General features: G+C 43.8%; 1 pseudogene; it reads right to left on the bottom strand.

Moving 5' to 3' along the window:
• Window positions 1-232: 232 nt before the first annotated feature.
• On the bottom strand, window positions 233-3,425 carry LOC122479428 (annotated as a pseudogene).
• Window positions 3,426-19,482: the final 16,057 nt, after the last annotated feature.

Genomic DNA, 19,482 nt, shown 5'->3' on the forward strand with positions numbered 1-19,482 from the left:
TTATGCTTTTAATTGTTATATGAGGAACTTTTCTACATATGCTTTTCTCTTTTTCCATATCTTTAGGATATTTTTTTCACTTCAGTGTGAAATACATTGATAAGGTTTCATTAGTGGGCTCTTTATGTGGCTTTTTTTTTTTTTACAAGATCAAAGATGGTTTTGATTTCTTCCAGAGTCCCAAATTCTCAAATGAGGCATGTTTCTGGAAGTCATATAGTTCAGGGATGTTTCAAATAACAACACACTCTTTAGTAGATGAAGTCTCTGAATGAGGCTGTAATAAATAAGTGTCTATGTCCTCAGCAGATACTACCAGTATATCTTGAAACCAAAAGCAAGATGATTTTCCTGTTCCCACAGTCTACTTAATTCTTGTTTTAAAATATGAATATTTCTACCATTTATAATTTTCTGTTTTGGAGGATTATTCTGACCACCACCTTTATGATGTTTTCTAATTTGCTTCTAAGTAGTGACTTTACTAGAGGCAACAAGTCTACCCAGTAGTCCAGTGAGATGTATTTTCCCTCCCGTGAGTTCTTGGTGACCATAGGAGGGCTCCTATCATCACCAAAAGCTACAGGTTCACCTGTACTTCTCATTCTTCAGAAAGTTAAAGCCATTCAGTCTTAAATTCCTGCTAAACAAAACATGAGCCATTGTCTCACTGTTCTGAAAAGCCTCAGGGGAAAACATCCACTGTATTTTGATGATGGGCTTTCTGTCCATGAAGAATCTCTGAAATTAACCAAATCTGTGGACTCTCATGGGGGTAATTAATTGTTCAGGCAGGTGGCCGGCTCAAGACAGTTCCTTTTCTCTGCCCCATCACAGCCCCCAGTTCTAGGAGACTGTTTTCTGTGACAAGGATTTGGAAGAGGATGAGCTTTTTTCTGCCACAGATCACCTTGTGTAGTTTATTTGGGCATTCTGTAGCTGGTCTAACTGTTCTATCTATGTACACAGCCAACACTTTTGGAGATCTCTTAACTTACCGTCCTGTTCTTATTAGTGAGATTAGACATTGTTTTTTGTTTTTTCTAGGAACCTCATTGGAGTGATCCTCCATATTACTACAAAAGTTCTGTGTTTGTTTGCTTGTTTGTTTTTATAATTTATTGTCAAGTTAGCTAACGTACAGTGTATAGAGTATGCTCTTGGTTTTGGGGGTAGATTCCCGTGATTCATCGCTTACATACAACACTCAGTGCTCATCCCAATAACTGCCCTTCTCAGTGACCATAACCCACTTTCCCCTCCCCCCCGGCCCCCCCATCAACCCTCAATTTGTTTTCTGTATTTAAGAGTCTTGTCGCTTTTTTTTTTTTAATGTTTATTTATTTATTTATTTAAGAGAGAGAGGGAGAGAGAGAATCCCAAGCAGACTCTGCACTGGCCCTGCCCTTCTCAGAGCACAAAGAACCTGATGGAACAGAAAGAGCTAAAACACATGAAACTTCCAAGGCAATACTACCAATTTCCTGCCCAGAAAAGTTGCACCGATTTATTTTTTTATCAGCAGGTGCCAAAGGAAAGATTTGGGAACCTTTGTGAATTCCTCAAGCCTGTTACTACTGTTACAGCAATTAACAATAAAACCTATAAAAGACAAGGAGGTCTTTTAAAGACGTCCCCACAAAGGGGACATTGAGAAGTTGGTCTGAGTTCCCAGGGTGTGGAAAAGTGACAGCAGGAAATTGATAAGACAAAGCTTTAAAAAGTCCAAGGGATGAGGGTACCTAGGTGGCTCAGTCAGTTAAGAGTCTGACTCCTGCTCAGGTTACGATCTCACAGTTCGTGAGTTTGAGCCCCACGTCAGGCTTTGTGCTGACAGCTTGAAGCCTGGAGCCTGTTTCAGATTCTGTGTCTCCCTCACTCTCTGCTCCACCCTGGCTCATACTCTGTCTCTCAAAAATAAACAAACATTAAAATAAATCAATAAATAAGTCCAAGGGATAGAAGGAAGGCCGCTGTGGGGGAAGGGTGCCTGTGGAGGTACTCCCCATGTGTGTTTTCATGCCTGAACTACACAGAAGCCTCCTGGGGGCAGGATGGTAGCTCTACTTTACCCTTGCACTGATGTCTGGGTCAGCGCTGGGCACACAGTGGGGCTGGCTCCCACTTGGAGGAGGATCTGAAAGTGGATTTAAAAATGGCTGCCCGCAGGAGGAAGGGACAGTGGAATGCTGGGGCCCGGTCCGCCCCAGGCATAACTAGGAGCAAGTATCAGGTGGAAGAGACCTAAATGCCTTCAGATAACCAGCTGTCAACAACTTTGGCCACATTCTCAACAAAGCATTGAAAGGAGAGTATCATCCAGGCTTTATGGGCCCTGTAACCTAATCAACTCACCATCAACCAGCTTGCACCCAGCACCTATTTAAATGCCTAGCCCTTCTGATGGCTCGGAGCCTGGAGCCTGCTTCCGATTCTGTGTCTCCCTCTCTCTCTGCCCCTCCCCCGTTCATGCTCTGTCTCTCTCTGTCCCAAAAATAAATAAACGTTGAAAAAAAAATTAAAAAAATAAATAAATAAATGCCTAGCCCTTGAATTGGGCCCTGCGGGGCTGCAGATGGGGTGCAAGCTGTGTATCTGCTTAAGAAGAGCCTGTGGTCTTGGTGGGGAGGCGAGACCGGTGTGCCCAGGAAAGCACCACAACCCACACAAGCTTGTGCAATGTCAGACCACGCACCAGGTACAAGATGGTGTGGTGGAACCCTGAGGATAGGAGAGGGATGGACAGGACGGGGGCTTTGGCGAGGAAGCGAGGCTCGAGGCTTGGAGACCCCAGGGTGGCCGCCTTATGTCCTTGCTTCTTGTGAGGTGTGAAGAGCTGACCCTTCTGACAGGAGGAAGAGCAGCACCCACCACTTTCTAGGCTCCCTGCTCCTCCCAGCAGCCCCCGGCTCCACACATCAGTGCTCAAGGGCTACTGGCAAAGGGAGAAGGCAGAAGGAGCAAAGAGGGGTGACCACAGAGCAAACAGAGCCCCAGCTCCTTCAACCGGGCCAACGTTGCAGCTGGCTCTCTGGCTGCAAAAGTGGATCTTCAGGGTCTCTTGCCCCTGGCAGGGAGGGGTTGGGGACGCATCTAAGTACGTCTTCTGAGAGCCCCCCGGATCTGATAAAAACCCCAAAACCCAGCTCTGCAGCAAGGATCTGTCAACATCCTCACAACTGGATATCTGAAGTGCTGGCGTATTCACCCTGCTTAATCACCGCCCCACCCCTCTGAGGAAAAAAGCTGATTTCAGTCCCTTGAGGAGAGAGAAATAGCAGCGACCTTTCCGCAGGACTGATAACTCGCTCCTTATAAGGACTGGACAAACAAAAGCCCCATGCTCATGGCTCAGGAATGCGAGTCTCTGTGTGTGTTCTTTCTAACATTACCTGGTAATAAGCCTCCACACCTGAGCCCGGCATTTCCAGGACAGCGGAATTGAGTGGACCTGCCTTCTCCTGGAGCCAAGAGAGTATTGATTGCTGTGGATAATCCCAACCATGAAGTTTCTCAATCAGGGCTGTAATTGGATTTAATGTGACCAATGAGCTGTTAAGAGGGGGAAAAAATGTTTTCTAAATTTGAGAAGCAAACTTTCTAACAGTTATATAAACTCCTGCCTCAGGGTGGATTATTATATAACCCCTGATAAAAAGAAGGGTCAAAATTCACAGCAATCAAAACTAAATGTCCCTCCAGGACCTAACAGAGTAATAAACCGTCAATAATTTTAGCTATTCTTTATTTATAGTGTCTCCCCTGCATCACACACCTGGCTTAGATTGGTTAATTCCTCCGGTAACCCAAGGATCATGTCCGTTTTACTGATAAAGTCTACTGAAGTTCAAGGAGAGGTTAAGTCATTTGCCTCAGTTCACACGGCTAGCAAGTGGAAGCAGAGAACTTAAACCCAAGTATTTTTGACACCAAAGCCAGAAGAGTTCTTTCAGTGGGAGCCTCAAATACTTTCATGACCCTTCTCCCACCCCCAAATGACCAGGGTCCCTTCTGGGCTGTGCACAGTGAAAAATGAGTTTGGCCACTCCAACTTGTCCTGTTCCTCATGAGGACTTCCCAGACTTTCAAGGAATAAAAGAATGTTGTGTTTCTTCCTAAACTGTTTTTCCCTCCAGTCTTGTGCTGCTCAGAAAAAAAAAAAAAAAAAAAAAAAAAAAAAACATGGAACCAGGAAGACAAATCCCAGAGTGCTCTCTCTGCTCAACATTGGAGGCACCCAGCCGGCAGGGCAGCCTGAGGTCTTTTTGTGAAATACTTCGTGGCTGAACTGCCCTGTCCCTATCCTCTGGCCGCCACCAACACCCACCCAGGCTTCGTGTCTCTGGCTCCTGGAGCTAGTCAGCTGGGCCAAACTCACCCCAATATTTGGTGTGGCTGCACAAACATTCTGACACCTCGACCCCTCATTATTCATTCAAACAAATATTTTGTACTCATTATATATGCAAGGCACAGTCCTAAGTTCTTGTGGGATAAGGCAGAGATGGTCACTGCCCTCTGGGAGCTGACATTCAGGAATGTGGAGTAAATCACCAACTAGTTAATTGCTTGACTGCAATTATGTAAGTCCTGTAGGGATTGCTAAGTTGCTAGAAGAGTCCGTAACTGGGGCAGGGATGAAGGTCCTGCTAGGACTGAGGGATCTGGAAGTCTCCCCAGGAAGAAGACAAGATGGCTGGATGCACAGAAAGAGGGGTCAGTGGTACAGAGGGGTAAGTAGGATCTGAACCTGAGGGCCCTGTGTAGATCTGGGCTTGATCTTTGAAATGATGAGACTCATGTGTAGGGTTTAGGTGGTGACTTATATGTGCATGTAAATCAGGGAAGAAAGAAATGATGTGTATGTCAACAAATTCTAGATCATGCTGAGAATTAACAATTGCTTTCTGGCTTTTGGTCCCCCTGAAACAGTAAATTTCTAGTCAGTTAAATGCTGTCATTCAGAAGGGGGTCATAATGTTCGCTCTTGACAATGGTGATTTATGCTCAGGAAGTGGAAGCATTCCCTCGCCCGTGCCCCAGTCTGGACCTGGAATGGTCTTCTCCCATAGCCACACTCAGAGGTAGGCCCCTTGAGGCCAATTCAGAGAGGTGGATCTGGGAGCGGAGGGTGGGGGGGAGAGGTAAGACAAAGAGTAGCGTGGTGCTGGGACCTGGTCCCTTTTGTCAGGATGTCCTTTCCCACAAACCCAAACAGCATTCTCACAGTCTGCCCTGACATGTCACCACTGACGCCTTTGACTCTGGAGCCTTTTTTCATGGCAATAATTAAGGCCTTGCCCCAGAGGACCCAATGAAGTCTCCTCTCACCCTACCATCCTGGGTCTTAAGTGCCTAGAAGGAGACGCGCTGTTCCCAACTGAATCCCTAGGAGGAATGTTTATAGTGGACAACTCTGAGAGCTAGTTGGGGCCTAGGGAGGGGATGGAAAGGAAAAGTTCGGGTATCAGGAAGGATTTTTTGATCAATCGAATGGTGGGGAAGCAGCAGGCAAAAAACCTCTGTGACTATAGCACGACGCACCAAGAGATATTTGAAAGCTTTGAAAGCTCGACTTGTCCAGAACCGAGGAAGATTGAAACGCGCACACACACACACACACACACACACCATATGCTTCTTATGTAAGGGAATGTTAACCTTTCTTTAAAGTATTGTTCTTGGGGCGCCTGGGTGGCTCAGTCGGTTAAGCGTCCGACTGTGGCTCAGGTCATGATCTCACGGTTTGTGGTTTCGAGCCCCACATTGGGCTCCGTGCTGACAGCTCAGAGCCTGGAGCCTGCTTCAGATTCTGTGTCTCCCTCTCTCTCTGCCCCTCCCCCACGCGCTCTCTCTCTCCCTCTTAAATATAAACATTAAAAAAATTTTCTTAATGTTCTTCAAATTATATTGGGAGACCACATTTTTTTAACTTGTGAGAATGTATCTCCCAATCTCAATAAAACGTAACTAAAAAAATCACAAACATCCCCTAACCATGACTATATTTAGTGTCAGTGACCAAAACGCATGCCGACTTGCAGTATTAGCAACCTAGTGGCAATGCCTCTTCTGCCAGGCTCTTTTCCTAGTATTTCGTACATTATCACACATCTGAAAATTTTCCATGGAGCTTGTCCCCTCCAGAAAAGTGCTGGGAGCGAGTTCCCAGGCAGTGCTGCTATCATGTGCTGAAAAGAATGTGAGAAAAAGGAGATAACATTTGAAATGGGGGGAAAAAAAAGGTGGCAATTTCTAAACCACATGTTGTTAGTTCTGCTTCACAGCTATGATGAATTGACAACCAATTAGCAAAAGGCCAAATTTATGTGTGTGGCATTGTCTTGGGTGGTGGCTGGATCCCAGAATGTCACGTCACCAGTTCCACATTGCGTGGCTTACGAGCCAAGGCATTGTAGAGTCTTTGCCCCATGCTGGGGCTCTGTTCCCAGCAGAGGAGGAAATGTTTCCTTGTTCTCCAGCTTGATATAGTGGCTTGTGTCTTGGCTGACGCATCAGGAGACTGTTCTAGAAGCAGTCAGCTCTGCTTATTATCAGCTGTGTACTTTGGCCTAGTATTGTAACCTGGAATCTCTATTTCTGTATCTCTAAAATGACAGCAACAACTCAACAGCATTTGACTGACGACAGACTATGTTAAGATTTATTTTTTAAATGAGTTTATTTATTTCGAGACAGAGAGAGAGAGAGAGAGAGATGAGGGAGGGGTAGAGAGAGAGGGAGAGAGAGAGAATCCCAAGCAGGCTCCGCACCATCAGCAGAGAGGCCAATGTGGGGCTCCAGCTCACAAACCCTGAGATCACGAGCTGAGCTGAAACCAAGAGTTGGATGCCTAACAGACTGAGCCACCCAGGCGCCCCTGTATGCTAGGCTTAAGTGTGTATTAGTTAGGGTGAAGTCATGGATATAAGACGTTGAATGATTACTGCATGTAAGATGACTCCAAATATTAGAGCGTCCCCATTTATCCAATGAGAGTTTAATAGAGGATTCTGTTGATACGAATATAAAAATATATATATGTATGAATAGAGGATTCATATTTATATCAATAGACATAAATGAATGAGACAATTATCTGTGTATAATAGTTAACACATTTTAATTACCTATATATAAAATCACAAATGCTGTTTATTAATTTATAAACACTGATTAATATGTTAATAGTTTAAGTGATATAAGTAAAATCTTGGATTGCGACTAACTTATTTTGCAAGTGTTCTGCAAGATGAACAAACATTTCTGATTTTAACTTGATAAACGAGTGATGTCTTCAATACGAGTAGTATGTGATGCCAACCATCACGTGATCAACTGAGCCAATGGTTCTTGAAATTCGCTTTGATATCCAAGTGCTTTGGATTGTAAGCATGTTTCTGGAATGAATCATGCTCACAAACTAAGGTTTTACTCTATTTAAAAATCATATCATGTTAACAATGTAGACATGTAGTCTTTACCCACTCGCAATGCAATGCTTTTAATCAGACTCTTCCAAGGTGCCTTATGCATAAATGTCTTGGTCTTCAGGCCAGTTTTCTGGAGCACATCATCTGCATATCCACCCAGGTTGCTTGATATTCAGCACTTTTTGAATCTAAGTACAATGTTGTAATTGGAAAATTTACCCCAAGCTACAAGAATCCTTTCCTTATTTGTGATCTCATAAGATAACCACTTATTTTTAAACTATAGCATGGAGTAGTATTGATTTTTAACATGATCTTTATATGGTTTGTTTACTGTGGCCTCTAACACTCAATAGTCAGGGGTCAGATCCCCAGGAATAAGTGTGTCAGATTCCTCTTTCCCCTACCTTCCTGTATTGTCAGGAATCTTCCATAGGATCCCACATTAGCATTGCTTTAGATGGCTTAAGACTAAGATGTCTTCATTTTGTTGTTCAACATAAAGTGATTAAAGAAGTTTCCTGTATTCTGTAAGGATTCTAACATAAGATGACTCCGAGGTATGATTTTGGAGGTAAAAGGCATGATCATATTTGACAATTGCAATAGAAGTTAGAGGGTATTCAAAATCCCAGCTGCCATCCTCCTGACAAGACATTAATAAAATATCCTTGCCTTTTGTTCAGTTGAGACAGATTAGAGTTTTTCCCGAGGAGCCTTACCAAGAACCGAAGGAAATCTAAGAACTAAAGATAGAGACCTCCGAGGGTCTCAGTGTTACTGTTCCATTCTGCATTCTGCAGGCTGCAGGCATTGTCTGTCCTGTGCTTGTCTCAGCTTTTCCCCCCTCTACATCACTGTGGGATTGGGGTCGGTGTGGGGATGATAATAGAAAGCCACTGGGATTTGGAGGAAGGCGAACAGAATTCAAACCAACATCTACCTCTCACTGGCTTGAAGACTTTGGATACATCGCTTCACCTGTCCAAGCCTTGATTTCTTCATCCATATAATGGTGAGAAATCTCTTAGAGAATCTTTGAAGATTCTCTCTGAAGATTAACTGGGATTGTGTATCCAAGGTTCTCAACCCAGGGCCAGTCCGCTGAGGTAAGAGTTGTTGGACCCATTGACAACCATCAAGTCCATTTTGTTCTCTTGTGTATTTCCTGGGGTGGACAGTGAATGGGCAGGGGGAGATGGCCCATTTCCCCTTTCTAGGGATGGCTTAATAATATGGTATCCCTAGCAATGACTCTGAACCACTCTATTACCTTTTTTCCAGTGAGGATTAAAATTTTATTTGATATTTACTAAATGAAATAACTTTGTCAGGGGCGACCTCCAGGTGTCAAGTTAGCTTCTCTGATTTAGCATCTGATCTAGAAAAAGCACCCACCACCATGGTCCAAAGTTATTCCTCGATCTTTGGAGAGGAAGCAAGTTTGTAATTTTTCCTACCTGCACAGGGAATGTTCCCCAGGCAGAGGAAGGAGAGGCACTTGTCAATGCACCTTTGCCTCCTGAACCAGCCACACATATTTCACAGGGCCTAAGAAGTCTTAGCTCTTCCATGGCCCCCCAAAAAGTAGCATCCTTCCACTTCTGTGGTCTCCCCTCAGTCAGGCCTAGCTAGGCAAGACAAAAAATTAGTTTAGCTCTCTCTTAGATGGGCCTATCTTTATTGAAGAACAGACCTTGATAAGTATCTAGAGAAAGAAGGTGAGATCCTGAATCGTGCCTTAGCTGAGGACAAGCACATTAAAAATTAAATTGATTTAATTGGGGTGCTGGGTGGCTCAGTCAGTTGAATATCTGACTCTTGGTTTTGGCTCAGGTCACGATCTCACATTCATAAGTTGGAGCCCTGTGTCGGGCTTTGTGCTGACAGTGTGGAACCTGCTTGGGATTTCCTCTCTCTCTCTCTCTCTCCCTCTCTCTCTCTCTCAAAATAAAATTTAAAAAATTTTAAATTGATTTCACTAACAATTAAATTTTTCTGAATTAGAATTTAATGGGAACTCAGAGGTAGGGGAGAGCAGATAAAGGTTAGTTGTGGAGGGATTGATGAGAAAAGAAAGATGACAAGCTGTATGGTTGGGGGCAAAACAAACTGGTAAGAACAAGGAAGTCTACTTGATGATCTGCAATCATCTGCTCTGTGCTGGCATGATCTGCCCCCACACTTCCTTGCCCCTCCAGGAAAACCCATTTCACAGGCATTCACACAGGCTTGGTGGGAATCTAGGGAAAGTGCTGAGCTCCACATAGGTCGCCCTGGCGTGAAACCGGGACAACATCTACAGAACAGGGAGCAGAGGTAGAAACTGAATTCGATGGGAAGTCAGCCTCAAGGCTGACTATGAAGAAGACTCCTCAGAATTTGCGGATGTCTGAGGGGGTGATTTGTAGTTCTGATAAGTCTGTATTTGAGCCAAGGTTGATGTATCTTAAGAGACAAGATGTATTCTCTGGGTGTCGTGCACATGATGCATCTTGGACAAACTCGGCCAGTTTATCCCAGCATCTTTGGGGCAGCCTTGCTGGGGCCTCAGGGGTGTGTGGCTCTAGAGCAGGGAACTCTGTACTGTATAATCTCAGAGATAACCACCATCTTCCTAGCCTGTCTCTCTCCCAGAGCAGAATCAGGACCTGCGGGCAGAATTCTTCGGCATTCCCTCCTTCCCTTGTTCTGGGTCTCCAGTCTTCATTGGGTTTATATCTACCATGTCCCTCTGTGATGGAGGTGGGCAGGTGGTGGGTCCTTACCTTCAATATATACAGAAAGAGTTCCAGAGAAGTTTAACTGCAGGTTCCAGTATCAAAGGGAGGCTCTTCCCATGAATCACAGTATCCTCCCCATCCTAGCCCTGACTCCTGTGTTCCAGGAACGAGCTGGCTAAAGGAAGCCTGTGGGACATCTTTAGGGCATTCACTCCCCTCCTCTGCCAGACACAGAATTATCTGCTCTTTCTGTATCACCCAGATGTCTGATTCCCAGCCAGGGTCTCTCCCTTCTCCAGACATTCCAGTGGGTTTGTAGAAGTGGCCATGTTGACTGTGGAACTCCTCAGCCTTAGACCTGGCATTTTTCTCTCCTTCAACTTCTTATCAGCTGCTTCCTCAGGGAATATTTAATAGAGAAGAGCCAGGGACTGACAAGCTCACCGGCTCTGATTTGTCCTCTCAAAGCCTCAGCAGACTCCCTGGCTGATGGTTTGCCCTTATCAGGATCCTGCAGGATTTCTGCCACATAGATCTTCTGATCTGCCCCCTCTGTTCTTCCTGGGGACATTCCCCCATCCCCTGGCTTTCCCTGCCAGGATGCTTTTTGGCAGAACTGTTGGCTTGAACTGTTGCTGGACCTCTGGGAATATGAAGACAAACATATTAAGAAAACCTTAGGTTTTAACTTACTCCTCTCTGGGGCACCTGGGTGGCTCAGTCGGTTAAGCGTCCGACTCTTGATTTTGGCTCAGGTCATGATCTCATGGATTATAAGTTTGAGCCCTGCGTTGGGCTCTGCGCTGACAGTGCAGAGCCTCCTTGAGATTATCTCTCTCTCCTTCTCTTTCTGTTCCTCCCACATCTCTCTCTCTCTGTCAAAATAAGTAAACTTGAAAAAAAAATTACAAATTTAACTTAACCCTCTCTTCACCAATCAACTTGCTCCCTCCATGCCCGTGGCTGGGGCATTTGTAAAGTATCCCCAGAGCCTGGTCATGACCTCTGACACATCTTTCTGCCCCTTAGGAAACTCCCCCTTCTCACTACCTTTTAGACTCTACAGAATTCACCGGGGTCTTCCTACTTTGAAAAATACTAGCTAAAATTTATTGAACACATTATATATTCCAGGCACTGTACTAAACACTTTATAGTCATTGTTTATTCAGTTCTTGCAGCAAGCCAGTAGAATAGGAGCTATTATTGTTCCTTCATTTTACAGAGGAGGGAACTGAGGCACCCAAAGTCTAGATAACTTTCCTACATGGTCAGAAAGGGACTGCTAACTCCAGAGTCTGTGCTCTTTTTTTTTTTTTTAATGTTTATTTATTTTTGAGAGAGCCAAGTAAGAGAGGGACAGAGAGAGGGGAACAGAGGATCTAAAGTGGGCTCTGCACTGACAGCAGTGAGCCCAGCCTGATGTGGGGCTTGAACTCACGAACTGAGAGATCATGACCTGAGCTAAAGTCAAATGTTCAACCAACTGAGCCACCCAGGTGTCCCCAGAGTCTGTCCTCTTTATGTCTGTCTTACTGGGCCTTATTATGTCTGTCAGTTATTTCCTTTGCTAAAAGAAAAGAACTGCCTACTTCCTGCCCACACAGTGAGTACATGAGTATATGTGGCTGGTTGTCCTTTGCCTCATATACGTAATGGGTAACAAGTAGTGTTGGATGGGTGGAAGAATGGATGAGTGGATAGGTGGATAGATGGGTGGACAGATAGACAATAGGTGGGTAGGTGGGAGATGGATGGATGGATGGATGGATGGATGGACAGACGGACAGACAGATGGGTGGATAAGTGAATGATGGGTGGGTGGATGGATGGGTGGATGGATAATGGGTAGACACGTGCATAATGGGTGGACTGCCATGTGATCTAAGATCTTTTGTATAGAAAAACATTTTGGAATACAAGGAATGAAGATAATCCAGAGATGCACCCTCTCTGGCTGCTTTGTTGCTTTTTTGTCCAAATCCTACAGGCTGTTATGTTTGCAAGAAGAGGGCTTTCTCCAGGTACCTAAGCCCACAGAACAAACAGAGCGGCTTTGTTCCTACTAATAGTTATTTCCGCCTGCATTTATTTTCTTAGATGCTTCATGCTAACTTTGGAATTCGAAACATATTTGCTTAGGGAGGCTCAGTTTTTAGGAAGGCTAGCTGTTCTCTGATCCCAGCGGGGGCCTGTGGCCCAAACCTAGCTCAGGAGCATCAGGCTGTGGGATTTGTTGTTTATGTCTGCAAGTCTGAGGCACCCCTGTTGTGCGGAAACAAGGAAATACACGTGTCCCAATATACTGCTACAGAACAGAGGCTAGAACTGGGTATAGCCCTTCCTTTTAACCTAAAACAAGTTCTGGAAAAGGTGAGCTTGCAGGATGAGAACAAACTTACCATCAGGCCTCCCTGCTCCTTCACTTCCAGATTCCCACCTATCTTCACTCTGTTTATACAGCTCTCAGATTTGTCTTCTTTTTCTGTTGGTTCCATATGACAAACTCACTCTTGCTAAAGTAGTAGTGAGTTACCACTTTCCTCTCCTGTTAGAAAGATGCCCCTCAGTAAAAGCTATGTTAAACTCGAAGGAAGACTTGCTCAAATTATACCAAGCAAGTGGCCCAGGCCACTGGGCCTGTCATTCAGGCTAGCCTGTTGATTTGTGATTTAGCTTTATGTATTCTTTTATTAACCTGAAGTCAGACAGGTCTGGAGAACAACTCAAGGCCAAGTCTTTTTCTCCTTGACTCTGGTATCTCTAGAGAGGCTCTTCCTGTCTTATTCAGGACCAGGATTTGGGCACAAATATGCGAACTGCTCTCACCAACCCCAGCACCCTCATTCCATGTCTCACTGGCGGGTCTGTAACTTACCAGAAATGGCCTGCCCTGCCCCTTACATGGGGTCCATCTGGCTTTTCAGAGTGACCAACAGGCCCTGGTTATGAGGCCTGGGCTGCCGTGTGCCTCTGGCAGGACCTGACGTTCATCTTCAGGTACTTGTGGTGCAAGAAGGTAGAGTTACCTCCATGGTAAAGTTTCCAAGATATTGACTAATACATACATTTTGGCCTGGACATAAAATAAATAAATAAATAAATAAATAAATAAATAAATAAAAGGAAAGAAAAACTGTATTTTCCCATCTTTGGTCTCACTCTAAGCTTTTCAATAAAATCCACATGCCCAGCTCTAATTGTTTTGTCTGAGTATGTGCTAAGATTACAAGTAATCTTAGTGAACTCTCTGCATGAAAATCATCTTTCCAAAAAAAATAAATAAATACGAGTTCTTTATTTAGTAAAGCGAGTTCTTTCCCTAGTGCTCCAAATCCTTTTTGTTATTGAAATGACAATGAGAGATTTAGTTGTCATATCCAATCAGCCGATTTAATGTGAAAACGAATTAAGTCTTTATGCCCCATGAACTGTGAACAAACCTGCCCATTACAGGTATGCCCCAGTCCCTGGCAATCATTTATGCCAGGTTCCGGAATTTCTTTTTAATTCAGATGGGAGAATGATTAGAGGGAGGGAAGATATGCTCCTGGCAGAGGGAAAGTTGCCAGTGTGGTGCCTGTGTGAAATTGGGAGAAAGGCATCCTGTCTTCTGGGCGGATGCAGTGTCTCCTGGTCCCAGGGCTCGGGGAGCAGAGAGCAGACTGATTTCAGCCCTCAGCCCCTCAGCAGGTGGTATGTGAGGCAGCCCCAGCCCCTGGCCACACAGCCTTGTGAGAGGGTCTCTGTCCTGCTCTGGAGAGGGTTAGTCCAACCTCAGCTCTTGGAATGCCCACCAGAGACCTGAGGACAGTGAACAAGTCAGTGACAGAGTGATGAGGGTGAGAGAGTTCCCAGGCTGGCCAAAGGCTGCATTATCCCTGCTTATTCAGAGGCTTTCATCGACCATGTCTACTCAGCAAAAACGACATTGGATCTCAACCCATGCAAACTGCAAATTTCTCTGAAATCATCTATTCAAGATAGCTCTTAGCTATGTCAAGCATAATTGATAGCAAAGCTGGAAGCATCCTTGAGAGGCAGTCTAGGTCACTCCCAGCCTTTAGGCAAAACCACCTCTAAACTGTCCTAGAATTCCTGGCAGCTGATGGAGAGGACACTGGTTTGAGCCTTCCTTGGAAAAAACATTAAAAAAAATTTTTTTTAGTGTTTATTCATTTTTGAGAGACAGTGACAGAGTGTGAACAGGGGAGGGGCAGAGAGAGAGGGAGATGCAGAATTCAAAGCAGGCTCCAGGCTCTGAGCTGTCAGCACAGAGCCCGACGCGGGGCTTAAACTCATGAATTGTGAGATCATAACCTGAGCACAAGTTGGATGCTCAACCGACTGAGCCACCCAGGCACCCCAGAAAAAGATTTCAGATGGACTCTCAAGGCTTCCTGAATGCTTATATTTTTATTTGTAATTATACCATGCAATAGAAGGAAAATTCGCTATTAAGTCAGATATCAGCATCCTACCCCCACCACAATTCTCTTCGTCCTCCTCCTCCTTCTCCTCCCTTTCCTCCCTTTCCTTCCTTTCCTCCTTTTCCTCCTTTTCCTCCTTTTTTTCTGGTCTGTTCCCTGGGAGACCACTCTGAAAAAGTTATTAACAAGTTGGAAGTTGTTTGAGCGAGTGCTCAGGCACCACATCTGTGACGGAGTAGAGGAAGCAGGACCAGGCAGAGGTAGAGGCAATTGTCACTGTAACCACCCTAGTCCCAGCTTAACCCAGCAGAACACGCTCCTCGCTCCCAGCATCAAAGGCATCTGTCTCAAGAAAGGACTGTGATGGGTGCAGGAAGGGTCCTATGCCCACTCCTTGGTCCAATCAGTATGGCCAGCAGGGGATGAGCAATTATGATTGGCCAGTCCTTGGTCACATGGCCACTGATATCAGGATAATGGGGAAGCTTCCTGCACAGACAACAATATCTACCACACACCTCTAATGCTATATATCTCTTAAAATTGCTGAAAATATTAGTGCCTTAATACAGTGACTAATAGGAGACACTCAGTAGATGGTCATCTTCATTTCTTTTATCGGCATCATTAGAACTAATACAAACAATGTTTTCTCTAGTCTTGGGGCAAATGGGTGCTGGTAAAATCAACATTGGCTCAAATCTCAGCCCCAAATCTGAACTGAGCCTGAACTTTTCTGAACCGAGAATGTTTAGCAAACATGTTACTCTAACAAATTTGATCTTTGTGTGTCCTTATACTTTATGAGCCAGAATGGGCCTGAATCATGGCAACCATCATAAGGATGCTTATCTCTCTAACAGCTTCAGTGCTCTGAAAGTATTTCCCAAGAAAGATAGTCACCAGTGTTTTTCTGACCTTTTCATAGAGCCAAAGCATTTGGATAAAATGTAGAAAATTCCTGTCTCTGAACTGAGTGTCCGCTTCTTTCAGGGTCTCATTCCTAAGGATGGATCTTATATGTCCTTCCCCACCTCAAAACCTTAGGCCTCTCCAGAGCCTCATGAAGAATTAAGGACAGAGAGGTATGGGCCTTCAGTGACAATCCCACCACCCCTACTCCCCTGCATAGTGCTATACTGTGCCAACTGGATATCTGGACATTTCCCAAACTCCCGGCACCCTGCCCTTTGCATCTGTAACATGCCATTCCCTCTGCAGAGAACACATTCTTTCCACTTCCTACCCACCCCTCAAAATCCTATCCATTTTCAAGCCCCACCTCAATGATCTCTCCTCCAGGAAGGCTCTCCTACCCTTTCAACCAGCTGTGATTTTGACTACCTTTTAATCTTTTTATGGAATATACATTGTGTCTTATGCTGTGTTCACCTGAATGATGAGTTTTGTAATTCAACTCAAGGACATTTATTGAGAACCTACTATGTGCTGTGCCAACCAACAGGGGGCTCTTAGTAGCCTAGGTATTGCATATTTCAACAGATGAATTTCCAGGATTTTAAAAAAGATTTACTTCTAGCTCATGTTTCAGATAATACTGTCACTGCCTGCTCAGAGCTTTGCTGTCCTCAACTACAGAATGAGCTTTGGGCTACATGGTCACCAAAGATCCTTTCTCACTCAGCAATGAATTTTTTTATATTCCTTTTTCCCCCTGTTTATTTATTTTTGAGAGAGACAGGGGGAGCATGAGCAGGGGACAGGCAGAGAGAGGGGGAGACACAGAATCCGAAGCAGGCTCCAGGCTCTGAGCTGTCAGCACAGAGCCCATGTGGGGCTCGAACTCAAGGACTGTGAGATCATGACCTGAGCTGAGGTCAGATGCTTTAGGCGGCCTGAATCTTTCTTATATTCTATATTCACCTTGTCAGCACTTCCAGTGATCAATTCTGCTCCTCTTATTATCATCCAGTGATACAGTGTCCCTCTGAGCTTCAGAGAATGTGGGCAGAAGTTTGAAATTAATATGTAATTAGCATATCTGTGTTTGCTGAACATGGTCAACCTCGTGGTTAAGTCGATGACAAGCCATCCTGTCTATCTAGACCTCAGTCACCTCATCTGTAAAGTGGGATGGTTGCAGTAGAGGCCACTATGGCCCCTTCCAACTCTGATGTTCCTTGATTGATTATCATTCTCTGTCTCTCTCTTCCCACAAAGAACTCATTGCACTCTTTAAAGACATTGCTGCCAAGCACCGAAACACATACTCAGCCACTCCCAACCTCACTGAGGGAGATGAGTCAGTTTTAAAGTGGCTGAAACTTGGTCTAGAAGGCTTGAAGTTCAGTCACCAGCCACCATTCTCAATGCAAATTTGCTGTGGGAATCAGTGGATCAAATTTAATCTCTGGAGAGGAAAGGACAGAAGCCAAAACTACTTCATTGAAAAACTCCCCCATCTTACCTCATCTCCCACCTCCCTTTGCCCTCTTTGCTGCCTCCACTCCTGGCCACGTTCCCCTGTGTGGAATGAAGCTTTGTCTGTGGTGCCATGTTGACTCTTCATCAGACTCAGCCTGCTTCTTGGCCATCTACCCATCACTCAAAGAATATGATGTTCAATGAAAATTTCAGTCCGTTAATTCCAATTTTTCTAAGTAGAAAAGAAGGGTTTTTTTTTTAACTGACCTCCTTTTAGACTACTATATTAGCCATGATTTCCATCTTCCTGTCAAATATGCCGGTGGGATGCCCCACATGAGAAGTCTGCACCATGTGCTTAAATGCTCCCACCAGCTGAGCTCTGTGTTTACCAAGAATCAGCCTCGCTCGTCCACCAGCCTGTTTATAGGAGTCCTTGTGACTATGGTGATGTACTTTACTTGAATATTATATAAATCAATTAAGTATGAGTACAAAGAGAGTTGTTTGTTATCTAAAAACCAAAGGAAATGCTCAGTAAAGAGTAGACAAAATTAAATTCCTAAAAATATTTGCAGTCAGTTTTGCTGTATGGCATAAGTGTTGCTGTTGTGTGACAAACAGTGAAAATACAGAAGCATCCTACATTCAGGTTGTTATGCACTGTCTATGTCTTCTTGTTCCACTTTGAAGAAGCTATAATTAAAAATTGTAGACGAGACCTTATGGTGGTAGCCGATGCAAAAGCGACAACACAAATGCCAATCAAAAGGCCCCAACTCAAAAGAAAAAAGTCTTAGCCCAATCAAAACATTGACTCACATAGTAAGTTTTAAGTTAAAACACAGTACATAAGCTGTGTTTGAATCAATTGTTTCATGTATTACATCTAAGAAGATTTCAACTGAACATAGATGAACACCATTCTGCAATGTAAGACCCAAGTATTTTACAGAACTTTCAGTTCACAGTTTACATTCAGATCTTAGAGTGTGTCCGTAATTTTTATTATTATTATTAAAAGTTTTAAGCACATACAAAAGTCGAGAGAAAAGTAGAGTGAACCTCCGTATCCCATCATCCAAATTTGCCATCCATGTTTCATGTACTTCTTTTTTTCCTTTCTGATATATTTTCAGCACACTTTAGATATTGTGTCATTTTTATCCCCACTTACTTTATTAGATATCTCTAAAAAATATAAAATTAAAAAATAAACAGTGTCTTATCTAACTACAGCACCATCATCATGCTTAACATAACTAGCAGCAATTCTATGGATTCCTTTGCTACTTTGCACATACTCCATTTTCTCAGAATGCCCCTAAAATGCCTTTGTACTGTTAGTTTGTTCAAATCATGATACAAATACAATGTACACGTTAGGCTTGGTTATGTCTCTTTGGTGTTTTTAAATTCAGAACACTATTTTCTCATTTTTTGTTTCTGCTCTTACTGTTGAAGAATTCTTACTTTTATTAAGAGAGATGTGAGAAGTTCAAAGTAATTGACAAGGGTTAGTGTAATGTCAAGGAATCTCAAAAAATGCCAGAATGAGCCCAAAGTCTTTCAAGGTGGTCAGTGAGCTGATGCTCTTATGGCCCACAGAAAAGATCTTACTCCTCTCTGACAAAATAAGCAGAGATCTGGAGTCTGGATTTAAAGGTGAAAGGTTTAAAGTTCTAAAACAGGTTCATTCTATCAACATCAAAGGCTTAAGCCATCAAGGAAATGCAAATCGAGACCACAGTGAGAGACCACTTCGTATCCACTAGGCTGGCTATAACACATATAACGTATAATAATACATGACCCACTAGAAATGCAAGGTGGTATGCTGAAATGGTGCCTTGGAAAAACATTCTAGAAGTTTCTCAAAAGGCTAAACAGAGCTTACCACATGATCTAGCAATTCTACTCCTAGGTTTATACCCAACAGAACTGAAAACATGTCCACACAAAACTTATACATAAATGTTCCTAGCAGATAAGTGGAAACAACCCAAATGTCCACAATGAATGGCTACATTCCTGTGCTACATCCACAAAATGAAATGTTATTCACCATAAGGAGGAATGCAGTATTGATAAATGCTACAACACGGATGAACCTTAAAAGTACACTAAGTGAAAGAAGACAGTCCAAAAAGACACGTATATGAGTGCATTGATATGAAATGTTTAGAATTGGCAAGTCTGCGAGAAAGAAAGCAGGTTCGAGGTTGTCTAGACTAGGGAGATGGGGGAATGTTAGAGGGGGTGGTGGCTGAGGGACATCGGATTTCTTCTGAGGGTGATGAAGATGTTCAGAATTAGTGGTAATAGTTGCACCCCGCTGTGAACATACCACAAGTCATGAACTTGATACTGCCAAGGGTGAATTGTGTGGCATATGAATTGTATCTCAGCAACACTGTTAAAGCATACACACACACACACACACACACACACACACAATGGTTTGAATCCATTTTTAGCCAGCTTTGAGCATGCAGAAGGACCCTGCTGGGA

This window comes from Prionailurus bengalensis, chromosome C1 (genome assembly GCF_016509475.1).
Source record: "Prionailurus bengalensis isolate Pbe53 chromosome C1, Fcat_Pben_1.1_paternal_pri, whole genome shotgun sequence".
Classification (NCBI taxonomy): domain Eukaryota; kingdom Metazoa; phylum Chordata; class Mammalia; order Carnivora; family Felidae; genus Prionailurus; species Prionailurus bengalensis.